This window comes from Oryctolagus cuniculus, chromosome 8, assembly GCF_964237555.1.
Source record: "Oryctolagus cuniculus chromosome 8, mOryCun1.1, whole genome shotgun sequence".
Lineage (NCBI taxonomy): Eukaryota > Metazoa > Chordata > Mammalia > Lagomorpha > Leporidae > Oryctolagus > Oryctolagus cuniculus.
Genome location: NC_091439.1, coordinates 52,136,837 through 52,159,901, shown reverse-complemented (window position 1 = coordinate 52,159,901; position 23,065 = coordinate 52,136,837). Strand labels below are relative to the sequence as shown.

The 23,065-nt window shown below is 42.8% G+C and overlaps 1 protein-coding gene across 14 annotated transcripts in view; it reads left to right on the top strand.

Annotated features, from left to right (window-relative positions):
• The window catches only part of ANK2 (ankyrin 2), a 677,994-nt gene that overhangs the window by 82,756 nt on the left and 572,173 nt on the right, over positions 1–23,065 (top strand). For 4 of the 14 annotated variants that reach the window (XM_070047723.1, XM_070047720.1, XM_070047711.1 and 1 more), the window contains exon 1: positions 20,515–20,662. The exons of 5 other annotated variants lie outside the window; for them this stretch is intronic. The gene's annotated coding sequence lies outside the window, so the exon portion shown is untranslated. Of the gene's footprint in view, positions 1–20,471; positions 20,663–23,065 lie in introns of those variants that run through there. 5 more of the 14 variants (XM_070047722.1, XM_070047719.1, XM_070047716.1 and 2 more) reach the window with 2 other exon arrangements.

Below are 23,065 nucleotides of genomic sequence, written 5' to 3'. Positions count from 1 at the left end.
GGTCACTTGTGATGCTGGCATCCTATATGGGCAGCGGTTTGAGTCCTGGCTGCTCCACTTCTTATCCAGCTCCCTGCTAATGGCCTGGGAAAAGCAGTTTAAGATAGCCCAAAATGTTTGGGGCTCTGCCATCCATATGGGAGACTTGAATGAAGCTCTTGGCTCCTGGCTTTGGTCTGGCCCAGTGCTGGCTGTTGTGGCCATCTGGGGAATGAACCATTGGATGGAAGATCTTCCTCTCTGTCTCTTGTACTCTCTATCTCTGTAACTCTGACTTCCAAAATAAATAAATAAATCTTTTAAAAAAGATTTTATTAGTAAGAATTTGCTGTATTTAATGCAGTATTTTGATAGACAATTCTCATTGTCTAGAAGAAGAATCAGGTAATGTGTTGGAAGACATTTAATTGATAAAATGATAACTAGAAGTAGAGCATGTGGTTATATAATTTGTTTATTGCTTTTTCTATTCCTAGGCAATAAAGTAAAATTAATCCCAGAACAAATATTCTGGAAACATAATTTAAGTGTAATTAAGTATAGAAGTACGTGTCAAGAAGTATAATATCCAACCCTGAATTTACACTTAGTGACTTTTAGGCATCAGGTTTGACTTCTTTCATCCATATGAGTTGATGACTGTGTTCTCTTTCTGGAGAGGAGGTACTGAATGCAGAGGTAAGAAGCACTTTCCTCTTCCGCCTCCCCCAGCCCTCCCAGCTCTTCTAGCTTGGAATCAGTCTTAAGTGCTTCCATCAAAGAATGAACTTGCTGCCAGGAGTCTCATTTGCCTGCCAACATGAGAGGGAGTTTGGCTATAGATTCTCAATTTCAGAGTAACACATCTCTTTCCAAGGAGGAGCCACTGACAGAAATTGACCCTAGAGGCAACTATAAAGCATAGAAAAATAGAATGAGTTTAGGTTATATACTCAGGAAGTAACTTGGTTTAAATCCTATTCCTAGAATTTGTAAGCAATATGAATCTGGGAGATACTTTCTGTACTAGGCCTTCGTTTCTATGCCTATGTAATGAAGATAATTACAAGTCTCTTACGAGAATCCAATGAAATAATCAACATGCACGCATCAGTGGTGCTGGAAAAGACACTCTCTCCTTTCTTCTTTCTTCCTTGAAGACCCTCATTCCAGAGAGGTCTTTTCTCATATACAGAAGGAAGGAATGCTACACAGAGAGGCCAAGAAAAATCTGAACAGGCAGGCCTTGTGGGTTTTCCTGTGCAGTCTGTTATCATTAGATCACAGTCTTTTATCAGTTGTGCTTCTACATGGCTGTTTGCTATTGAACCTAAGCATAAAATCGGGCAGTTTTCCCTGGATCTTTAAGTCTTCACTTCTGACACTTCTTGTTCCACATAGAACTTAAGTTAAGCCGGTGCCGCGGCTCAATAGGCTAATCCTCCACCTAGCGGCGCCGGCACACCAGGTTCTAGTCCCGGTTGGGGCACCGGATTCTGTCCCGGTTGCCCCCCTTCCAGGCCAGCTCTCTGCTATGGCCCGGGAGTGCAGTGGAGGATGGATGCATTCCAGGGCAAGGTGACTCAAGAGGGGCCTCAGTTGCTTCCAGTGCTCTGCTAAAGTGAGTAAAATATTTTTCTCTATGCAAAAAGAATAAGACCTACTGATTATACAGTTAGATAGATGTCAACATCCAGAAAGAGGATGAAAATGGACAAGATTAATTTTTAAAATTGTGATAAAAACATACAGAGCACAAAACTTGCCACTTAAACCAGTTTTACATATTCAGAACTGTGGCTTATGTGCATTCACATTGTTGTGCAGCTCCTACCATCATCATCTCCAGACATTGTATTCATCAAACAGTAACTCTGGATCCAGCAGTCCTTGGCAACCACCATTCTACTTTCTGTCTCTGGGAATCTCAAACAAGAGGCATTGTACAGTGTTTGTCATATTGTGATTGGCTTATTTTGCTTGTTTTTCCTCAAGGTTCATCCATGGTGTATTATGTGTCATAATTTCCTTTCTTTTCAAGGCTGAATAATAGTCCATTGAATGTTCATAGCATATTTTATTTGTCCATCAAGGGACATTTGAGTTGCTTCTACCTTTTGGCTATTGTGAAAAATGCTGCTATGAATATGGGTATACAAATAACTGTTTGAATTCTAGCTTCCAATTCTTTAGAATATATATCTACAAGTGAATTGATGTATCATATGACAAAAGTATTCCATTTTCGGTTTTTGAGGAAGCTCCATATTGTTTTTCAGAGCGGCTGTGCCATTTTACTTTCCTACCAGCAAGACACAAATATTACAACTTTTGTACATCCTAATCAGCATTCCTTATTGTGTGTGTGTGTGTGTGTGTGTGTGTGTGTGTTGGATAATAGCTCTTTTGGTGTGTGTGAAGTGGTTGATTAAGGAACATGACTTGCTATGTAAAATACATAACCTGTCTCAGTTCCTACCTATGATCCAGGCACATGATAAGTTAGTGTTTAATGAATGAGCAAGAATCTGCACACCACATGTAAAAGTAACTCAATAGAAAATAATCCAAATGGTAAGTGTGATTTACTTATCCATCTGTTCATATATTCAGTTAATGAACTGGGGTATGTGTCACACATTATGTTAATTGTTAAGGAGTCCAAATTTCAATAAAATGTAGCATTAAGGCAAATGTTATTCCTTCTCTTAAAGAGCTTGCAGTCTGGCTCTCTTTAGAGAATAAGGCTGGGTTGACAGGACATGACAGTTAATTGGAGTAACCTTTCAAAACACCTAGCCCGGGCCGGCGCCGCGGCTCACTAGGCTAATCCTCTGCCTTGCGGCGCCAGCACACCGGATTCTAGTCTCGGTTGGGGCGCCGGATTCTGTCCCGGTTGCCCCTCTTCCAGGCCAGCTCTCTGCTGTGGACAGGGAGTGCAGTGGAGGATGGCCCAAGTGCTTGGGCCCTGCACCCCATGGGAGACCAGGAGAAGTACCTGGCTCCTGCCATCGGATCAGCGCGGTGCGCTGGCCACAGCGCGCCAGCCGCGGCGGCCATTGGAGGGTGAACCAACGGCAAAAGGAAGACCTTTCTCTCTGTCTCTCTCTCTCACTGTCCACTCTGCCTGTCAAAAAAAAAAAAAAAAAAAGACCTAGCCCTTTGGCTCTAAAGCCTGTATTTTTCAAGTCACATTATATTAGTAATGATCCTGAGGTTTACTTTTGGTGATGCATATTTTATCTTACAAATTAGTATATCTTTAGGTATATATTTATTTATATCTATATCTATATAAATCAACCAGTAGTTTATTTCATATGAGTCAAACCCTCTGGTGTTCTAGGAGTAAAATAAGCTCTAATAGATATAAGGCATCCATTGTGTGTAATGAATTAGTGTCTCTTTGCATCTAGAATGGTACTAGTTATTTGTCCTGGTACTAGTTACTTGTCATTATACTAGTTACTTGTCATCCTTGGGAGAATTGAGAAATAGTCACTCAAATGATTTTTTTTTTTATTCCATGCCCAGTTGAAGGACCCCCTACTGAGGAAGTCAACCTCCATGGATTTTTAATTTTGGGGTAAAATAATAAACTTGAGCTGCTGAACCTGTAAAACTGAGGATTACTCATGGGACTATGGAAATAACAGAACTATTCTGGACACCACACCACAAGAGTCAATCTACTAGTGACATTATTGATTCTGCTTTCTGTGTTAATTCAGAATGAGAAGGATATATTTTGTAGCTAAATGATAGACTGATTTCCTTCCTGTAGATTAAACAATAGGCTGATTTTTCAGTGTGGAATTTGTCTTAAATGCAAGCTATCCCTTAATAGCTAACAAAATGCTACACGTAACTGTGCTATCATTTTGTTCATTATCCTTACACCTTGGATTAAACTGCCCCCTAATATAAATATATGTAGTGTCTGGCTCTGAGGATCTGCATTACTTTAATGATTGTTTACTGAGATTCTACCATGTCCCCGGTACTGTGCTTGGTCCTGATGGTACAGGTGAACTGATCCTGATGGTGAGAGACAAGTGAACAGTGCAGTGATCAGGGCTATGTGTTAACAGATGATGGAGGAAGCACGGGATGCCTCTTATGCACAGAAAAGAGACCTCTAATGCAGGGTGAAAGGATTAGGGGGCTTCCTACAGGAATTGATCACTAAGTTAACGCCCATTGACTGCACAGGACTCAGTGAAGCAGAAAATGGGGAAGCCCGTAGAAGAACTAGCATCTGAAATGTTCCAGTGTGAGTAAGCACGTGTGTTTATGATAATGGGAGGAGGTGAGTGGTTTGAGACCAGATTGTGAGGATGAGAGAGTGAGAGATGAAGCCAGAGAGACCACAGGCACTCTTTCAAGGAGGATGTTTCACACCCTCCTCAGGATTCTATTCCAAGAACAACGGAGATCTATTAAAAGGCTTGGAGAAGGGAGGTGTCCTAACAACACTCATGTTCTGGGAAGACCTCCGGCTGCGGTGTGGAGAATGGTTGAGGGCAGGGGACAGTGAGAGTCTGGGAGGCTATGCAATTTTTGCTATAAACTGGGAATGCAGAGAAGTTTAAATATAACTTGAGTGCTCTTTTCCAGGACTGTGACTTTTCTGATATCTGACATGGAGAGAATGTATAACCTTGTTTCTGGCTTGGGCCACTAGGTGAGATGGAAAAACTGGAGGCATAGGCTCCTGAGGAAGAGGGTACATTCCACTGTGATGACCTGAATTTGGAATGTTTGTGCGACCCCTGAAGGGAGGCTTTCAGGATGGGATGTCTAGAGGGAAATTAGAAGAAGCTGTTCGTGGTTTAATTGTTGCTGCCAATCTTTCTTTAGGATGCCACTATGGAATTACTAATTTATGAATTAGAGATTTTCCTGGGGGATTATATCCAAGATGTACAACAGGAAGGGGCATACAGCTTACTCCTTCCTGGGAGCATACTAGGGCAAGAGTATATTTCCTGCTATATGCTAAACAATTGCTCCTTCTTCTTTATTTAAATTTGTGTATTTAGATTTAATATATGTATAAAATTTATACATAGATAAGTGTATATTTATATACAGTTTGCGTTCTGGCTGCTCCATTTCCAATCAAGCTCCCTGTTGATGGGCGGGGAAGGCAGAGGAAGATGGTCCAAGAACTTGGACCCCTATACCCACATGGGAGACCTGGAAGAAGTTCCTGGCTCCTGGCTTCAGCTTGGCCCAGTCCTGGCTATTGGAGCCATCTGGGGAGTTAACCAGCAGATAAAAGATCTCTCACTCTGTCCCTGTGACTCTGCCTTTTAAGTAAATAAATAAATCTGCTTAAAAAAAGAAAATAGGATTAGATGGTGAAGAGGGGAAATATTACTTTATGTAGTCTTATATTGCTAGAATATATTTTTGCAGAAAGCATTTGATTTTTACAATTTTTAATTAAAATAGTTATTGGGGGGCTGGCGCTGTGGGGTAGTGGGTAAAGACACCTCCTGTGATCCCGGCATCCCAGATGGACCCCGGTTCTAGTCCCAGCTGCTTCACTTTCAATCCAGCTCTTTGCTATGGCCTGGGAAAGCAGTAGAAGATGGCCTAAGTCCTTGGGCTCCTGTAACATGGGAGACCTGGAAGAAGTTTTTGGCTCCTGGCTTCGGATCAGTGCAGCTCCAGTCCTTTCGGCCATCTGGGGAGTGAACCAGTGGATGGAAGATCTTTTTTTCTCTGCCTCTACCTCTTTGTGACTCTGCCTTTCAAAATAAATAAATAGGTAAATAAATTTTTAAAAAATGTAAACCCCTATGGAGTTGGTGGTTTCTTACAAAAAAAAAAAAAAAAAAAAAGGCGCAAATCTGAGGCAAGTGCTGAGGTGTAGCAAGTTCAGTTGCTGCTTGGGACCCCCATCCCTTATCAGAGTGCCTGGGATCAAATCCCACCTCTGCTCCTCTTCCAGCTTCTTGTTAATGCACCTAGGAGGCAGATGATGGCTCAAGTACATGAGTCCCTGCCATCCATGTGAAAGACATGGATGGAGATCCTGGTTCCTGGCTTTGGCCCAGCCTAGCCACAGCTGTTGTGGTCATCTGAGGAGTGAACCAGCAGATGGAAGATCTATCTTTCTATCTCTATCTCTATCTCTATCTCTATCTCCATCTCTATCATGTCTATCTCTCTCTATTTCTCCCCCTCCCTCTCTCTGTCACTCTTTCAAATAAATAAAAATGAATAAATGAATGTTTCAAAAGGGAAAACCTTTTTTTCATAGGTCTCTGATTGGTAAGGCAATGCTAAATATTCAATATTGCAACTTGGCATTGGGTAATTCCCCAAAAGGCAGCATTTTGTTGTTGTCACAGAACTTGGTTATTTTGCTCTTTTCCCTGCTTGGTGGATGAGGCCTAATAAGGCATATTTATTCAATTTGCAGAAAACTGGCTTTTAATGCCATGGGAGATAGAATTTATAGTTAGGCTGAAATGATGGATGGATGTTGAAAAGATGAGATTTCATAGGGATACTCACAGCCATCCACGTACAAGTAGGTTCAGAATTCATGGGCTTATACTGGGGAAAATGAAGGCCTGTTTTCAGAAGTTTAATGATTTTAGCTGACTGCAAGCTTAATGTGAGCCAGTGTGGTGGGGACTGCCAAGATAAGTGGACACAAATCTAGACTGCATTAGCAATAGCTGAGTGTCCAAAATAAAGGAAATAATAATCCTACTTCTTTGTGATTCTTAGACCACACACATTTGGAAGTTCATGTCCTTGGAGCTGGGTTCTGCATTTCAAGAGAAAACACTGACAAAGTGGAGCCCAACGGAAGTGGGTGAGCAGGACAGTGAAAATCAAGTTAAATCGGAAATGGCTGATTACACTGGATGCATAATTGTCTCTTCAGTTATGTGGAAGAGGAGTACATAAATTTTATGCCTCTCCAGAGAGCAGAACTAAAGCCAGAGAGCTGGAGAATTTGAAGAAAACAATTATGGCTCCATATAAGGAAGAAATAAACAATAGAGGTTCTAAATTTGAATCGGATTAAGTGTAATACTTGTCAGTATTATGGAGATGGTAATTCTCAATTTAGTCAAAACCCAATAGAAATAAAAAGAAAAAAGTGAGATTTTGAGACTACAGAATTCCAAAAGTTACACGGAAAAATATAGACAATAATGGTTTTATAAATTGAAAGGAGAAGGTTGGTGTGTTCCTGAACAAACTATAATGGTTAAGTTAATATGACATTGGCATGGAAAAATTAACAGGTTTATCTCAGATATAGACCCTGATTTATAAATAAGTTCATATAAGACAAAATATATATCAACTGGGGAGAAACAGAGGAATTCTTTCATAAATGTTCTGGTACAGTGATTAGGAAGAGACAAATACTGGGAAAAAAAAAGCCCCTGGTAATTTATATTAAGTGCTAACATCAAATCATGTGGCTGGCATTGTGACATTAACCTGCTGCCTGTGACATGGGCATCTCACACGATCCATCTTCTTCTGCTTTTCCCAGGCCATTAGCAAGGACCTGGATCAGAAGTAGGACATGAATTGGCCCCCATACAGTATACCAGTGTCCCAGGTGGTGTCCTAACCTGCTGTGCCATAATGACAGCCATCCATGACTTTTTGTTTAAAGATTTATTTTCTTTTATTTGAAATGCAGAGTTACAGAGAGAGAGAGAGAGAGTGAGTGCATCCATCCTCTGATTCATTCCTCAAACGGCCACAATGGCCGAGCCTGGCCAGACTGAAGTCAGGAGCCAGGAGCTTTTTCTGGGTCTCCTGTGTGGGTGCAGGGGCCCAAGGACTTGGGCCGTCTTCTGCTGCTTACTTAGGCACATGAGCAGGGAGCTGGATCAAAGTGGAGCAACTGAAAATCATCAACCTGACAGCCCCTTATCCCCACAATGCCACCTGTGCCCAGCTCCATGACTCTTAATGCTGGGCTGTCACTACAGGGCTACAGCCCTTATTTCTTCTTTAGTCCATAAAAGTTCTTTGTCCTCTCCCCTGTCCTCCCTTTTTTCCCATTACATTTCTGTGTTGAAAATACTGAACCAGTTTTCTGGTAGAATTATTTCTTCTGGTTCTATATAATTGTTTCTTTGTGCCTTCATTTCTGTGACTCTGTATTGTGTTTCCTGTAGACTGGACTTTTTTTTAAAAAAAAAGGATTTATTTTTTCTTTTTTTGAATTTTACTTAATTATACAAGTTTCATGTATTTCATATATACAGATTGAGGAACATAGTGATACTTCCCACCTCACCCTGACTCCTGCTCATGCTTCAACCCTTCTTCCTCCTCTCTCTCTCATTCCCACTCTTAAATTTTACAAAGATCTATTTTCATCTTACTTAATGATCATTTACACTAAGTAAAAGATTTCAACAACTAGTATGAAGAAGAAAACACTTTCTCAAAGTAGGAGACAAAGTCTATAAACAATCATCAAATCTCAAAATGTCCATTTCAGGTACTCTATTAGTTAGCTCGGATCAGGGAAAACATATGATATCTGTCTTTTTGGGACTGGTTTATTTCACTAAGTATAATGGTTTTCAGTTGTGTCCACCTTGTTACAAAAGAAAGGATTTTTTTTTTTTTTTTTTTTTTTTACAGCTGAGTAGTGCTCCATAGTGTACATATACCATAATTTCTTTATCCAGTCAACAGTTGATGGACATCTGGGTTGATTTCACATCTTAGCTATTGTGAATTATACTGTGATGAACATGGGGATACAGATAACTCTTGCAGATGCTGATTTCTTTTGGTTTTGGTAAATTCCCAGGAGTGGGATAGCTGGATCATATGGTGAGTCTATATTCAGATTTCTGAGGTGTGTCCATACTGTCTTCTACAGTGTCTGTACCAGTTTACATTTCTACCAACAGTGGATTAGGGTACCTTTTCCCCCATATTCTTGCCAATATTTGTATGTTGGTTTCTGTATGAAAGCCATTCTAACTGGAGTGATGTGAAACCTCATTGTGCTTTTGATTTGCATTTTCCTGATGGCTAGTGATCCTGAGCATTTTTTCAAGTGTCTGTTGGCCATTTTACTTTCCTTTCTTGAAAAATCCCTGTTCAAGTCCTTTGCCCATTTCTTACCTGGATTGTTTGTTTTGTTGTTGTTAAAATTCTTGGGCTCTTTATAGATTCTGGACATTAATCCTTTATTCATGGCATAGTTTGCAAATATTTTCTTGCATTCTGTCTGTTGTGTCTTCACTTTGCTGAGCGTTTCTTTTGCAGTGCAGAAGCTCCTCAGCTTGATCTAATCCCATTTGTCAATTTTGGCTTTGATTGCCTGTGCTTCTGGGATCTTTTCCAAGAAGTCTTTGCCCACACCAATGCCTTGCAGGGTTTCCCTAATGTTCTCTAGTAATTTGATGGTATAGGTCGTAGATTTATGTCTTTGACTCATTTTGAGTGTTCTTTTGTGTAAGGTGTAAGGTAGGCTTCTAGTTTCATACCTCTGCATGAGGAGATCCAGTTTCCTCAGCACCATTTGTTGAAGAGACTGTCCTTGCTCCAGGGATTGATTTTAGCTCCTTTGTTGAAGCTAAGTTGGTTGTAGATGTATGGATTGATTTCTGGAGTTTCTAATCTGTTCCATTGGTCTACCTGTCTTTGTGCCAGTACCAGGCTGTTTTGATTATAACTGCCCTTGAAATCAGGTATTGTGATGCCTCCAGCTTTGCTTTTGTTGTGTAAGATTGCTTTAGCTATTCAGGGTCTCTTGTGTTTCCATATGAATTTTAGCATCGTTTTTTTCTAGATCTGCAAAGAATGTTGTTGGTATTTTCATTGGGATCACATTGAATCTGTAAATTGCTTTTGTTAGTAAGGACATTTTGATGATGTTGTTTCTTTCAATGCATGAACATTGAAGATTTTTCCATTTTAAATGTCTTCTTCTATTTCTTTCTTCAGTGTTTTGTAATTTTCATTGTAGAGATCTTTGACATCCTTCATTAAATTTATTCTAACGTATTTAATTCTTTTTGGAGCTATTGTGAATGGGACTGATCTTTCTGTTCTTTCTCAGCCATGACATTATTTGTGTATGCAAAGACTACTGATTTTTCTGTGTTGATTTTATATCCTGCCACTTTACCAAACTCTTTTATGAATTCCAATAGTTTCTTGGTGGAGTCATTTTGATCCCATACCGGACATTTTGACATAACGTTGTGACTAAATTCAGGTAATAATTTTTGTCATAAATATGTCATAATGGGGCCAGTGTTGAGGCACAGTGGGTTGATTTTGACACTGGTATCCCATATAGGAATGCTGGTTTGATCCCTGGCCGTTCCTCTTCTGTATATAAAGTTAATTAAAAATGAATCTTAATTAAGAATGTGATGGAAGAGGGATTAGGAGATGGGACAGGATTGGGGGTGGGAGAGTGGTTATGGGAGGAAGAACCACTATATTCCTAAAGCTATACCTATGAAATTTGCATGCATTAAATAAAAGCTTTCTAAAAAAGTAGTTATTTATTTGAAAGAGAAAGGAAGTGATCTTACATCTCCTGGTTCACTCCTCAAATGCACAAAACAGCTGGGGCTGGGCCAGGCTGAAGTCAATAGACAGGAATTCCATTTGGGTCTCCCATATGGGTCACAGGAACCCACATTCTGGGACTATAATCTGCTGCCTCCCAGATGCCTCAGCTGTAAGCTTGTTGGGAAGTAGGGGATCTGGGACTTGAACTGGCACTCAGATATATCTGGGATGCTGGCATCCCAAGTGGTGGCTTAACTTGCTGCTCCACAATACCTCCCTCTTTGCTGATTTTGTTTAACCAGTTACTCTATTACAAGTTACAAAATGGTGATTTTTCCAATTCCTCAAGCTCCTTTGTATTCATTAACTAAGCTTCTTCTAGTAGAGTTCCCCTTATGAACCAGGGCTATCTGTTACTCTGAATATAGTTTCATGGGGAATAGACAGAATCAATACTTAGCCCATTACCAATTTTTGGGTAAAGAATTGGTATAATATTCACCTCAACTCCTCAACTGGTGGAAAATGTGTCTGCTTTTTTTTTTTGAATATCAGGAACTTTATATATTCAAGTGTGTCAATCAAGTATACTGTTCTTTATGATGCTGTGACAGATTGTATTTCCCAAAGACAACAAAGAGATACAGAGAGAGGACTAAGGAGTCTTGATTTTTCTACCCCTTGGTTGTTTTAGTTTGGGCCCCAGACACATCCAACTTTCTTAAAAATTAATTATTTATTTGAAAGGGAGAGAGAGGGAGAGAGGAAAAGAGGGAGAGAGGGAGAGAGGGAGAGAAGGAGAGAGAGAGAAACCATCTAACCACTTGTGGTTCACTACCCAATGTCCTCAACAGCCAGGGCTGGGTTAGGCTAAAGCCAGAAAGCAGGAACTCCATCTGGGTCTTCCACATGGGTCCCAGGGATGTAAGTAATTGAGCCATCACCACTGCCTCCCAGGGTGCACCTCAGCAGGAAGCTGGGATTGGAAATCCAACAGGGGGTTGATCACAGGCACACTGATACCGGATGTATGTATCCCAAGTGGGGTCTTAACCACAATTTCGAACACTTGCTGCATGTCCAGCTTTTGAAGTGCTTAATTCATGCTAACTGGAATAGAAAACAGCATCAATTAGAAACTGAAGATTTGTGAGAGAAGTGAATGTGTTAAGCTAAGTTTGGTGTGTTTCTTTTTTTCTAGAGCCACAGTTACTAGAATAGATGCTTTGATGAGGTTGGCCTTTGGGAGTCTCCCTAAGAACACTCCTGTGTCCTTTGGAACAGTCTCAGTGCTCTTGGGTAACTTCCTTGCTTTCTGGTATGAGATGATATTCTAAGCTCATCTTATATGTTCTCTGCCTCAGATCTGAAATCAGCCTTTTCCCTAAAGAGCCCTGATTCTTTTACTTGGGGAATGGTATTTAGGGTTCAAAATCCGAGCATTATGAGAGCATGGAGTGCAACACATTACAATGGGAATATTAGAATTGGTCATAATAAAATATTTCCATATGTTTTCCAAAAACAGAATTGAAAGGCAAATAATGAAGCTCAGTCGAATGGACAAGAAGAATACTTAAATTCCAAAAAAATTAAAATACAAGCGATTTGAAAAAGATGCAATAGGAATAAACAGTAATTATTGAACAATATTCAGTTTCCTAAGAATAAAAAAATAGAATAAAAAGTTGTTGTTTGGCACATAAGATACCCACATGCCGTATCAGAGCACCTAAGTTTGATTCCCAGCTCTGTCACCTGACTAGCTTCCTTCCAGTTCAGATCCATGGAGATAGCAAGGATGGCTTAAGTAATTGGGTTTCTCCCACCCATGTGTGAGATTATGAATTGTGTTCCCAGCTTTGGCCCCAGTCTACCCCCAGCAGTTGGGAAGTGAACAAATTCATGGGAACTCTCTCTCTTTCTCTCTTCCCGCCCCCCAAGAAAAAGAAAAGAAAAAAGAAAAAAAGAGAATATATACTATCTTTCCTTTTTAAATTTGTAGATTTTCTTTAAAAAAAGAAAAAGCTCAGTGCTGACAAGAATCCAGTAAAATTGTAATCTTGCACACACTGATAAAAATGTCACCTGGTTACTAGCTTCCTGATAAGTGATTTAGCAATACGAATTAGGAGTCAAAAAGTTCAAGCCATTTGTAGTGGGTACAGTCTAAGATCCTGTAACACAGAGATACCAAAATGAAGTTTCATTCGAAAAACAAATTTGTGGCCGGTGCCGCGGCTCACTAGGCTAATCCTCCGCCTTGTGGCGCCGGCACACCGGGTTCTAGTCCCGTTCGGGGCACCGGATTCTGTCCCGGTTGCCCCTCTTCCAGGCTAGCTCTCTGCTGTGGCTAGGGAGTGCAGTGGAGGATGGCCCAAGTGCTTGGGCCCTGCACCCCATGGGAGACTAGGATAAGTACCTGGCTCCTGCCATCGGATCAGCGCGGTGCGCCGGCCGCAGTGGCCATTGGAGGGTGAACCAACGGCAAAGGAAGACCTTTCTCTCTGTCTCTCTCACTGTCCACTCTGCCTGTCAAACAAACAAACAAACAAACAAATTTGTTTTTCACTCATGCAACATTCTAGAGTGAGTGGTCTGGGCTGGGAGCTCCACTTTCTGTTGTAATCATTTAGGGGTCTTGTTTTCTTCCTTTCATTAGCTTTGCCATTCCTTAAGTGTTAAAGCTGTGTTGTTAAAGCCAGGTTGCAGGAAAGTCTATATTCAAGCTCTCACAGAAGGAAAAAAAAGAAGTGTAGGAAAAGCTATTTTCTTTTAAGCAAGAGAGTTGGAATTCAGCTCACAAGGCCACCCTTTGTTGCAAGGGAAGTTGGGTGTTGTAGTCTTTGGGCAGGCAGCTGTATTTCTAGTCCAAACACCATACTCTGCAATAAGACCAGATCCTTTGATTCAATAATTCATTTTCTGATAATTCTTCCTAGTGAAATAAAGGAATTACAGAAAACAAAATGATAAGTACTTAATAAACAATAGCACAGCCAGGGAGAATAAAGCTCATTTTGCTACTTACTACAGAAGAGAGCTACTTGTGAAACATATGTACCATTTGATTGGATGGTTTCAGGTGACGTAGTAAGACATTAGAGAGACGAGAAACTATGTGAAGGTTTTATGGAAAAGAGGATTCAGCTTGAGAGGAGTGTTCTGTGAGCTGTTTGGATTCCAAGTGTAAGTAGTCCAGGAGAAAGATCCCTGTGGCGGCTTGGACTCCAAGGCAAGCAGTGGTAGTGATGGTCTTTTGAATATTAAACTTTTGTTATTTTGGGTTTTTGGAAGAGCATTTTCTTTGTGAGGCCAAATTTCCTATTTTACTTAGCTCAATGTAGTAAGAAATATTGATGAGAGATCCCTCTGTTGGTACAGATGGATACCTGAAGAGCAATATTTTCTTTTCTTTTTTTTTTAATTTAATTTTTAAGGGAAAGGGTTTATTGGTGGGGAAACCCGTCAGACTGGAGGGAAGGGGTGAAGAAGGAAAAGAGGGAGAAGGAGAGCGTAAGAGAGAGATCAAAGAGAGAGTGAGAGAAAGATCAAGAGACACAGAGAGAGATCTGGAGAGAGCTCTTTTATTTTTTTAAGTTAAAGTCTATCTTTTATAACATTTCTATTATTTATTTATTTGAGAGGTAGAGTTACAGACAGAGAGAGGGAGAAACAGAGAGAGAGGGCTTCCATCCACTGGCTCACTCCCCAAGTGGCTGCAACTGCCAGAGCTGAGCTGATCCAAAGCCAGGATCCAGGAGCTTCTTCCAGGTCTCCCAGGCTGGTGCAGGGGCCCAAGGACTTGGGCTTTCTTCTACTGCTTTCCCAGGCCATAGCACAGAACTAGAAAGGAAGTGGAGTAGCCGGGACTTGTACCAGAGTCCGTATGGGATGCCGGCACCACAGGCAGAGGCTCAGCCCACTCTGCCACAGCGCCAGTCCCAAAGAAATATTTTCAAAGGGCCAAATTTAATTATATTTTTTAAATTAAAGGTCAGAAAGATCCCAAGAAATTCAAACAAGAAAGTACTTCTATAGTAGAAAAATATGTACTTTTAATTTCCTTTATCTTACTTTAACACTTAGCTCTTTTCCACAGATTAATCACAAAATATTCAAACCTTTGTTTTTCATTATTCTCTGTTCCAGGCACTTAAAGTGGTTTGTAGAGTTTTCTTCCTCTATTTTTAAAAAAGATTTATTTATTTATTTAAAAGGCAGAGTTACACAGAGAGAGGGAGCAACCGGGGTGGGGGCGGGGAGGAGAGAGAGAGAGATTTTCTGTCTGCTGGTTCACTCCTCAGATGGGTGTAATGGCAAGTGCTGTTCCAGGCCGAAGCCAGGAGCCAGGAGCTTCTTGGGGTTTCAGCCCAAGGACTTGGCCCATATTCTGCTGCTCTCCTAGTCCCTTGTATGGAGCTGGACGGTAAGTGGAGTAGCTGGGACTGAAACTGGCACCCATAATGGGATGCTGCGTGGCAGTAGCTGCTATACCACATTGCTGGCCCCATTTTCTCTTTCTTTTAAAAAAATATGTTTTATTATTTTTGGGGCTGGTGTTGTGGCATAGCGGGTTAGTCTGCCACCTGTGATGCCAACATCTCATATGGATGTCAGTTCGAGTCCCCACTGCTCCACTTCTGATCCAGCTTCCTGCTAATGCATCTAGGAAAGCAGTGAAAGATGGCCCAAGTGCTTGGGCCCCTGCCACCCCTGTGGGAGACTGAGAAAAGGCTCCTGGCTCCTGGCTTTAGCCTTGCTCAGCTCCTGTGGGCTATTGCCGCCGTCTGTGGAGTGAAACAGTATATGGAAGATCTCTATCTGTGTCTCTCCCTTTCTTTCTGTAACTCTGGTTTCAAATGAATAAATGAATAAATCTTCAAAGAACATATTTACGTTTCCCCCTTTCTTTTTATTTTTTGGCGTTGATACGCGCCTGTCTTTGGTGTCCCGCGGCACACACTCTGCTCTGCTTGCTAGAGTTGCCCACAGGTGCTTACAAGCCCTACCAATCAGGCAAACCGAATCCGGGTCCTCTCTTTGCCATGTTGTGAGGAGGTTTTTAGGCGCTGATGCATGCCTGTGTTCGGTGCCCTGCAGTGCATGCTCTACTCTGCTAGAACTGCCTGCAGGTGCTTACAAGCCCTACCAATCAGGCAAACCGAATCCGAGCCTTCTCATTGCCGTATTGTGGGGAGACTTATTGATGTTGATTCGTGCCTATCTTCGGTGACCTGCAGCTCATACTCTGCTCGAGCTGCCTGCTGGTGCTTATCGCCTAATCAGGCAGACTGAATCCAAGCTCTCTCATTGCCATGTTGTGGGGAGGCCTTATTTTTCTCTATTTCTCTATCTCAGGGCATTCCTATTTCTCCTATTTTACTTCTATCTGCCAGCATTCCTATTTCTCTCATTTTACTTCTAAACTTCTGTTTCTCTTATCCCCGCGGCTTCCTGGCGCCCACCCCGAGGCTGCTTCTTGGCGCCTCGCCCCGCGGCGGCTTCCCGGCTCTGCGCCGCTTCAGCCTATGCTTCTCTCATCTGCGCAGCTTCCCGGCGCCCGCCCTGCGGCGGGTTCCCGGCTCTGCGCGGCTTCCCGGCTTCGTGCGCACTCCGCGGTCTCCGCGCCCTTTGCACCCGCACCATGGCCCCGCGCCAGCCCTGCACTTCCTATCTATTCGTGCCCCGTGTGCTCTCTCTGCACGCGGCGGCTTCCGCAAATCACACAGCCTAGCTCACGTTTCCACTTCTTGGTTTCATTCTAAGTTCCCCGGGCTAACCTGGCGAAATCCAACCTAGCCTACGTCTCCACTCCCGGTTTGGCTTCCCGTCTTTTGCTCCCCGGGCTAATCTGACGGATTCCAACCTGGCTTACGTCTCCGCCTCTGGTTTTAGATTTTCGCCTTTTGCTCCCTGGGCTGACTTGACGAAACCTAGCTTACGTCTCCGCCTCAGCCTGCCCCCGCGGCTTCATCCTCCTAACATTTTTCTCTACCCGGTATGCTTCCTAACTTTTCTTCCAACAATATTCCCCTCTCATTTCTCCTGGCTTCTCCCCACAGTCCGTATCCGAGTCTAAGTTTCTTCTAGCTTTCACTTTCGCTTTCGACCTTAGAGATTTCTCCCAGCTTCCCCGCCATAGTCCGTATCCGAGTCTAAGTTTCCTCCAGCTTTTACTTTCGCTTTCAATCCTAACTTTTTCCGGCACTTTTTCCGTCCGGCTTTTCCCTAGGCTCTTCCCTAGTCTCTCTCTCCAGTATTTTCCCACTTCTTCCCGCTTCTTCCCTCCTAGGTTTCTTATCCGAGTCACGGCACCATTATGTCGCTCCCCCTCTTCGTGGAGGAACGACACAGGACCCTGCACTGTTCTTTTGTCTGCTCGGCCCTCCCCGGGTTTGCTGCTGGTTCTTCCCAGGTTGGCTACCGTCCCTTCCACCTCCTTGGCTTGGCTCTCTGGGGCTGCTCAGATGTTCCTCAGGTGTTCCCCTTAGATGTTCCTGGTGCATGTTGTCTCTCTCCTCCTTTATAGTCCTCTTCCACCAATCCCAACTCTGCTACCCACACGCCGAGTACGCTGCTCTCCTCCAATCAGGATTAGGATCAGCTCCTGCAGGTCATCACTCAAGTTGGTGAGAGACAGCTGCGTAGAAGCTGTTTACTCCTCTCCCAGCGCCATATTGTGGGAGAGCAGATGCATAGAATAAGTCTTAATTCCAGTAACTTAGTCTAGTCCGAATTGCTCCCCACATTTACTTATTTCTTTATTTATCTTCATGTATTTTAAAGCTAGCGAGAGAAGCAGTGCCTTTGCTGCTGTGTCACAGTGCCCATCCCTACATATAATATTTAAGTCATTTTATTAGTTTTGAACCAAGTGTGTGATATTTTCCTGAGAATGTGACTGGGATGCTTGGAACTACGGGATACAATATGAGATTTCATTTAATTTTTGTTTGATCTCTACTGAAAATAAGTCCTACAAAGAATGAAACTGAATCTCCTGATACTCTGCAATCTGTTTCTACCCACAGAATACCCCTGACACCAAATGTGTAGGTTGATTATACCAAGAAATTTTTAAGTTACCCAGTGGTAACTAAGACACCACAGAATAAGGGCTCAGTCCCACAAGACTGCCCCCACCTTCAAATGTCAGTCACAGGTAAGGGGTCCCAGGTCACCCACACTTCTGTCCAACCTTGCAACAAAATAGATTTTTTTTTCATAACTCTCCCCTCAGGTTTGACAGTTCACAGTAATTGCTCACAAAGTTCAAGGAAACACACTACTAGCTATGAGTGAGGCTGGAAGGGCCCCAGGTGCCAGAGCTCCTTCCCCTGCAGGGTTTGGGGCACACCAGTGTCCTGGAACACGGGTGTACTCACTGCCCCTTTCCCCAGTGTTTTCAGAACTCTGTTGTGTAGGGATTCCACTGCGGTTCCATTATGTAGCCATGACTCATTAAATCACTGGTCACTGATAGTTGACTCAATCTCCTGCCCTCTTTCCTCCCTGGAGATGAGTGAGGCTCAAATTCCAACCTTCTCATTCCTGGTTGGTTTATTGGGCAACTAACGCTTACCCTCAAGTTCCACAGGGTGGGCTCCTCTTCAACAACCAAGAGTCCATCAAAGCACAGATCAGGTTTGGTTGAAAAGGGATTATAACAGGCTGGTGCCATGGCTCACTAGGCTAATCCTCCACCTGTGGCGCTGGCACCCTGGGTTCTAGTCCTGGTTGGGGTGCCGGATTCTGTCCCTGTTGCCCCTCTTCCAGGCCAGCTCTCTGCTGTGGCCCAGGAGTGCAGTGGAGGATGGCCCAAGTCCTTGGGCCCTGCACCCCATGGGAGACCAGGATAAGCACCTGGCTCCTGCCTTTGGATCAGCGTGGTGTGCCAGCCGCGGCAGCCATTGGAGGGTGAACCAATGGCAAAGGAAGACCTTTCTCTCTGTCTCTCTCTCTCTCACTGTCCTCTCTGCCTGTAAAAAAAAAAAAAAAAAAAAAACAAAAACAAACAAACAAAAAACAAACAAACAAAAAAACACAAAATTTGCTCACCTTGCCTCATCACTTAAGGAATTATAAACGTTATTCGGTGCTTTAAACAGTGATGATCAAATATTTGTATTTGTTATCACAATATTAGACTCAATTTATTCTCACTATTTATTGAGCACTTATGTTTAAGTCACTGAGAATGATACTAAAAAGCATATCCTATATGTTCATAAGCTAATTAGGGATCTATCCAAAATACAGTTGATAAATCAAGTGTACAGGAACTAATGCAGTTAAAACAAGATATTCTCCTTATTCCCCTTTTGTGCTAGGCTTATATATGTTCCAAAAAATGGTTACTGAATGAATGAATGCAAGCATGAATAGAAGATCCCTACTTTCTCCCACTTACTTGTCTGGGTCTTTCAGTCCTGAGTATTTCTGTTGGACTGTATGGGAGACCCCTCAGAATGGAATTATTGTATATTGTGTTGAATCCAGCACTTGCTTCCCTGAGATCCTCCGTGAACCCAGCTAAGTGGTGACTATTTTAAAAAACAACACAAGAACTATCAATATTTTACTTAAGTGTTTATTTCTTTTTATTTGAATGTCAGAGAGACACAGAGAAATCTTCCATCCACTGGTTCAATCCCCAAGTGCCCATAACAGCCAGGGTTGGCCAGGGTGAAGTCAGGAGTCAGGAATTAAATCTGGGTCACCTATATGGGTGGTAGGGATCCAACTCCTTGAAATGAAATAGGCAGACATACAGGCTAAAATTGTTAGATTTGTGAACTGGAAGACCATGCCTTTGCCACACCCCTGTCTGACCTCATGTCCCTACCTGATGCCTTTGCCACGCCCCTGTGTGGCCTCATGCCCCTACCTGGCCACATCTGGGTGCCCACCAGCCTATCAGGTTAATTAACCACTCCCCTTTGGACGTGGGTTAAAAGCCGGGACATGGTGTGGCCTGGCCCGCTCTTCTTCCCTGACCTCTTGTCAGGAGGGGTCTTGCTGTAGCCCCACGCCTCCAGGGTGCATGGCCTTTGGGCCATATGCTCTAGGCTTCCTGGCCCAGATACAGGCCTAGATGCTCTTCCACGTGGCTGGTTCCTGGTGCTTGGTATGAACCCCAATTTACCTCTCTCTCTTAAATAAAGCTCTCACTCTCCTATGCATCTTTCTCACTAAATAAAAGCTTAAAACATACCATGCTGCCTTGTTTATCTGTGCTGGTATTTAGAATTCTATTCTAAATATTAGGCAAGAACCCTCTTGGGCTTATTAATATTCGGGATTTAGTAACAAGCCCGTGGTGAAATCATAAGGCACCCCAAATTCCGGTAGCACATGTGGCACCCCGGATAGTACTTCTAGAGAACTTTAAGGGGCCACATTTCAGTGAAAATTTTAGGGGGTCTTCGATTTCAGAACCATCACCTGCTGCTTGCCAGTGTGCATTAGCAGGAAGCTAAGTGAAGCCAGGACTCGAACCCAGGTACTCTGATGGAGGATACAGGTGTCCTGAATACCCCCCAAAACACCGGTATTTTATGACTTAAATACACCCAAACACTCTTGCACACATATACCTATACATAAAATGACAGGTGGTGGTGGTAGTGTTTGCAGATGAAATCACTCCCACTGTCCTGGCATCCTGACAGTAGCTCATTCCTCAGCTTCGCTGAGCCAGGCTTCCCATAGATCTGATAATTCCAGGAGGCAAACAAATCCCAGTGCTTTCTCTTGCTTATTTCTTTCCGTCTGTCAGAAACAGAAGAAATCAGGCTCCCCAAAAATGTCTAATGAGAGAACAGCTCCCTACTCCATACCACCTGCTTAAATGCAAGCCTAAGGCATAGGAATGATGCAACGCGTGAGTGTGGAAGAGGCTGGCGGAGGGGCTGTCACGTCTGGCTGATCTGATGTCAGAGCAGATCATGTGGTGCTCCGTGGGCAGCTGGGACTGGCCCGCGGGAAGCACATGGATTACGGTCTGAGCCTGTAATGGGAAAGTCGGTTCCTGGGCTGCTGTCTCATAGATATCAGCCGGCAAGGAAGCTGGGGGCTCAGCTCCGAGTCCCCTCCTGCTGCGTGGCTCACAGGCACATTCAGAGAGAAACTGCCGCTCCCTGTAAGTGCTTAAAGAAAAGTCTTTATTCAGAGTATTTTGGAAACGGGGGAGGAAGTGTTAGTGTTGATGGGGGTGCTGGAAGCCTTTTGTAAAACACTCTCCCGGGATCTGGGCTGGGCAGCCTTGCTTTCCATGGGCTCTGGAGTTCAAAGGCAGCACTGATGTGCAAATGTCCCTTGGCTCTAATTTTGGTTTGTTCTCTGAGTGGCGGCTTTTTTTTTTTTTTTTTTTTAATTTGTGTTTTTTGTTTTTGTAATTTTAGGGCAGATTTTTTAGATCTGGTTAATGTGAATTGATTTGGTGCTCTCCGTAAAGCAAGCAGAGAGAGGAAAGAGAGGGTGGTGGCTCTGTTGGTCGGAATCACTCACTGCTTGTGTTAAGATATTTTGCTGTGTTTGTGCCGGTTGAGCGTTGAGTGGCTGCCACCTCTTCTCTGCTTTGGGTGAGGATGTGCTGCGAGATTAATCAGGGGAACCAGCAGTGAGCAAATTTGATTAGGTTTTGGTAAATAGCAGTGCTGTTAGTAGATTGCCTTTTTATGGTCAGAATTTATATAAAATAGTGTCAGCTGGCAGAACAGGTGCTGGCAGTTTGAGAATGATGGAGTTTGCTCTCCCTTATCCCATCAATCGAATTGTCTTTCCTGCTTCTAAAAGCCTAATTAAAGAGGGGTGTATGAGGTACAGATTTCCAAGCATTGTTGGTTTGGTTTTTGGTTTTTGGCTAGTAACAATCACCATGTTCCCACACTCATGCATCAACGAATGAGCCTCACCTCTCTGATGTTTAGGTGTGGCCTTTTTGGAGAGCAAAGGAATACATCCAATAATAATCTTGCTTTTCAGCATATAACACTACATTTTTTTAGAGACTGACAATAAACATGTGTGTGGTTGGAAGGAGAGGTAAAAGGCAGTTTAAGATAACAGATTGTTTACTTTGAACACATGATAGAGTTTTAGGTCAAGATATACAGTGTTCCCTTGAAAGACAGCAGGCAATTAGGCTATGTCTTTAAGCACTGGAAAATATATTTGTATGCAGTACTTAAGGTATAATCTCCTGTCTTTTTTGCTGAGTCTCTGCATGTAAGCTTTGAGGCCAAGGACTCGCCACAGAGATATTTAAGCATTGTTGAAACTTTTGGGTGGGAAAGATGATGGGATGGGAGCAGAGGTCTGTTCATTTTCTATAGCCCTTTGCAATGGGTGGTTTCAGTTGCAGAACACCAAACAACAGGCAAGCACTTGCCCCACCCATACTGTTGTGAACATAGATTTTGCTGTTGCCATTTTATTCCACTGAGCTGCCTTAGCGCCAGTGCAGAGAGGATTCTGATTCATTATGTGAGCCCTGGATGTTACAGGTACAAGCCATAGAAAATGAAGAGCCCACCCACCCCGCCCCACTTTGTCCTCCATCTCCAGTGTTGAGTAGAGCTGAATTTATCCTGGAAAGGGTCTCATAATATTGCTTGTAATTTTGTGAGCCACTTCAAGTATCTGAACACAGGGCGGGACTGCTTTCAGAGGTCCTCTTCCTGACCCAGCTCTCTCTGCCTTCTCTGATCAGCCCTAGACCACACCTCCTTTTTTGGCCACATGCCAAAGACAGTACAGTGTCTGTGAAGAAGAAGCTGGCAAAATGATGGTCATACTTGGGCACATTGGTTTCTTGGTCCTAAAACTGAGGAGCCCTTATGTATCTGCAGACACGTACCACCTGCTTCCTCAGGTAGAGGTGCCCATTTATGGCGATTTTAGAATTTTTCTCCGAACATCAATACATTACTATAAAAAGAAACAGAAGAATGTGATCCATTTCTCTTACAAGCTCTGCATAATGTTTGTCTTAATTGACACTCTAAGTAACCCATGTTTAACCCAGAAGGGCCATCTATACCCCTCACTTCTACTTTTCAGGGAAGGCAGTTAGGAGCTCAGAGCTGGAGCAGATCCTAGGGCCTGACAGTACATCCCTGTATCTTACAGGGGAGAAAAGTGGCCAGTTACATATCTGATGGGTGACAGTCAGGATCAGAACCTGCATCCATTGACTCCCAGCCCAGTGCTCCTCTTGTGCTCACATAGTTCAAGAGAGCATGTTCCTACAGATTACATTTTTCAATGTCAGATTATTTTGCATTTTATTTAAAATGCTGTGCTAGTATGCTAGTAACAGGATAGTAAAATCGCTGCATTTTCTTGTTCGTTCCAAAGAATGTCTTGAAATAGACTCAAAAGTCTTTAAAAAAGAAAATTAAGTTCTGTTTTCTTAGGAGAATAGCATGAATATATCCTTTGTGGATTGTGTGATATGATCTCAAGTGTCTGATCACTAGTGTTCCAATCTTGGCTTAAGGGGAACAGGGCTACCCCAACTAAAAGGGGGGGTATTGTTCAG